We start from the raw sequence: 3723 nt of genomic DNA on the forward strand, positions 1-3723 counted from the left end.
TCTGGGTGTGTGTGTGTGTGTATGTCAGTGTGGCTTGTCATTCAGCGGAGGAATAAAGGGGATGTGTGGGGTTCATTCTAACAGGAACAGATTAACTTTTCTATCCATCCCCTTTCACGTGTGTGTGTAAGAGAGAGAGAGTCTCACTGTCTGTTTCCTTAAATCAAATCTAGTTTTTCTTTTTTTTTGTAATATGTACTAGCAGCATGGCTCTATGAATGACAGTGTCTTTTGATTAGTCAATGTACCACCAGACTGAAATATGTCGAGAGGCATTGGAAGGATTGTCATGAGATTTTATTTCCCTGGTGTTGAGTCAGAGTCCAGAGTCAAGTTCTAAGATGACATTCTTCCCCTTGTTGAAGAAAAGGCTGACAATGTACACTTGAGTTGTGTGACAGTTGTGAATTTGTACAACACTGCATCCAAACCGAGTCTTGAGACATTTCCTGGTTTGCCACTATGGCATGGGCTGGTTACCGGGCTCAAGGTATACCACAGTTTGAAAAAGTTTTGAAACCAGTAAAAATTCCTGTGATGCTATTCCTGCAGTATGAGCTGTTTTTTTATGTCTTGTTAAAGAGAGAAAGTGCCGGTCAGAAATCCCTCAGGTCGTGTACAGCTGTAGCGCGGACTATCACGTGTTTGGCTGAAACGCTGCCACGGGACCGGTTTCCAAAAATAGCCTCTGCATTTATTTTAATTTTATTTAGAAGAAAACATTTATTTATTTTCTTATTTTATCATTTATTTTAGGTTGATACACATTTACTAAAACGTTCAAGATATTCTGTATGTTATTTGACAATAAAATACTATGTTAAATGGATCCCCCCACCCCCCAGGCATTTCAAATAACACATTTTAGAGCTGTTACAGCAATACCACACTGTGATATTTTTTCATACTGTCAGAATATCACATGGACCCATGTCTATTTTCCACCATCAGGTTGATTTGCCCATTTGCTGATTTACACCACCTAACAGACTTTGGAAATTGGAAAAGAGTTGGGGACCTTTTTTACTTTGTCCATTGCTTTGCGTCATGACCAAATGCATGAAAAACTAACATTCCCATCAGCCCCATCTGTGCTCAAAGTTTGGTGCCAATATTCACATAAAAACGCTAAAACAGTAGGTCCAAACTAAGATCGAAAACAGAAAAAGTTACTCTTTCCATCCTACCTTTTCATGTCACTACTTTTCAAGCCTGTACCGGAACTGTGTGTGTGTGTGTGTGTGTGTGTGTGTGTGTGTGTGTGTGTGTGTGTGTGTGTGTGTGTGTGTGTGTGTGTGTGTAACATAAATCATAGCTTGGCTCTAATGTTCACTGTCATTTTGAAGGCTAGTTTAAAGCCTGCTTGACTCAGGACCTGCACACAAACACTCACATCTTTGTTGAACATCAAAAACCCATTCAGGCCATGATGGATTCTCATCAGGTCAGACTCGTCAACGCCGCCATGACACACTGTCTTATTATACACAGAGAGTGAGATTGACAGTGAGAGACTGACAGAGGGAAGAGGCAGAGAATGGAGTGGAGCTGCTGTGCATCATAGTCTGTGCTTTAATGCTTGATAATTCCCAGTCATGGAGAATTCACTTTTTTATTTTTGTGTGCCAAAATAATTGAGCATGTCAGTTTTTTTGTTTTTTTTTGCCAAGCTTCTCTACTTTCTCTTTTTAGAATACCCATCGATGTAGTAACTGGATGACAGAGCAAAGCGCTCAAGTGTCAGACAGACATTATTTTATGGCTTCATATCTACTTAGTCTCAAGTTAGAATATACTTTCAGATGGTATGATTTGAAAGGCAGGAGCTACAGTGTGTGAATGTCATTACTCTATTTTTAGTTTTTGTGACTTATTCTTTCACTGTTAAGGTTTTCAGCTAATCTTCTAGCATACCACTCTGAGGAGCTTCAGGATCATGTGTGCTCATGGTTTATACCAATGCACACAGTCCATATCACTGATCATCATCTCATTTAATATTGTAAAATATACTTTAAAAAAGTATTGGGGGCGGTGCGTGCCGCAGTGGTTAAAGCAGCCGCCCCATGTAGAGGCTACAGTCCTAAACGCTGGCCTCCCCTGTTCGAGTCCCGCGTCGGGCAGACCTTTCCTGCGTGTCATTCCCCCTCTCTCTGCCTCCCCCTTTCCTGTCTATCTCACTGTGCTATCAAATAAAGCCAAAAAATATACTTAAAAAAAAAAGTATTGATCAATGAAACTTTGAAGACTGTCAGAAAAAAATTGAATGGCTCATTTGACAAAAGTATGTACTGATCATTCAGACAAACATTCAATTTATGACTGGGTTTGAAAGGTCAAATTTCAAGTTCATAAAGCCCTCACAAACCACAATTTTGGCCTTGCCAAAGTAATATCTAGGCTGCACTGCTCAGATTTTGGTGAGAACAGGTCAAAGGTCAAGATGACTGTCACTGTGAACAGATTCATTTTTTTGTACCCCTTTATACATTTGAAAATAGACTGGTTTAACAAGGCTAGTAGACTACACTGCATTAACACATAAATCTATTGTATTTGTTGTTTGTAAAAGATAGACAGACAAACAAAATGAGCAAATATGATACTCATTAAATTAATAAATAACATGTCAGGTGAGGAAACAGAAACATTCTGGCCTCAAGCACAGATTGACAAACACAAGACAAGGTGTGGATTTTTTTGCTTTGCTCTTGGCATCTGTCGCAATCTTTAAGAACTTATTGGCTTTTTTTCCAGGTACACCTCACCCCCACGCTGTTCTCTCCTGCTGTCTTGCACCACCTTCCTCTCACTTCAGCTGACACTAGATGAAGATAAACAGGCGGCCCACATGTTGATGGTCAACACGCTATCAGGTAATACAGTTTATTGATCCAGATGGCTAGTATGTCCAATGTTGTACTAGATACATGAATACATCTGTGACCCACATGCATTTTCCATGGAGCTTGGGTTTGAATCATGGCTTCTAATCCTGCAGTATGTGACAAAAACTCACCTAAGGCATTTCACTCAAATGTTGCTGCCACATGCTACAGGTCAGGAAGAAATACCATGACCATCATGTACCAACACTACAGTACATCAATACTCACCTTCATTATCGTGAACATGGTGGACATAATAAGCTTTTCTCAGTGTCACACTTATCAATGTACATTTACTCTTCAAAATATTGTTTTAATTTAATGGAAACAACTGATTCAAGCAACTGACAAGCTAGAAAGAGAGGTAGTGTGGCCGAGGGGTCTAAGGCGCTGGATTTAGGCTCCAGTCTCTAAGGAGGCGTGGGTTCGAATCCCACCACTGCCAGAAACTTTAAACACTACCTTCTTCATAAAAACTTACCCATGTTGCATAATGTTAATGACTACCTGCCTCTCGCCATGCTCTCCTTCACTTCCTTCCCATTACTGTTATCAAACTGGTACACAGTCAATTTATTAGAACAACATAAGCTTTCAGATACAAACATTTCCACTGTGGTACACTGCTTCCCAGTAGATTTACCCAGAGGGGATCTGGTCCTCCTGTTTGTCGCGCCACTTCACTGCGTGTACACTCCCAAAGCATTTGAATATTACAGATCTGTCAAACAACTGTATGTATGTATGATTCTACAAATCTCTACTGTCACCACTACCAAATTTGTATTATTAAGTATTGTTTAACCAGAAAGAGACATATATCCATTTTTAGTAT

At 39.8% G+C, this 3723-nt stretch overlaps 1 non-coding gene across 1 annotated transcript; it reads left to right on the plus strand.

Annotated features, from left to right (window-relative positions):
- The first annotated feature begins 3251 nt into the window (after positions 1–3251).
- On the plus strand, positions 3252–3333 carry trnal-uag (transfer RNA leucine (anticodon UAG)). Its single transcript has one exon. It is a non-coding gene; the product is annotated as a tRNA-Leu (tRNA).
- The last annotated feature ends 390 nt before the right edge of the window (positions 3334–3723 follow it).

This window comes from Trachurus japonicus, chromosome 10, assembly GCF_045865225.1.
Source record: "Trachurus japonicus isolate A0001 chromosome 10, Traja_1.0".
NCBI lineage: Eukaryota > Metazoa > Chordata > Actinopteri > Carangiformes > Carangidae > Trachurus > Trachurus japonicus.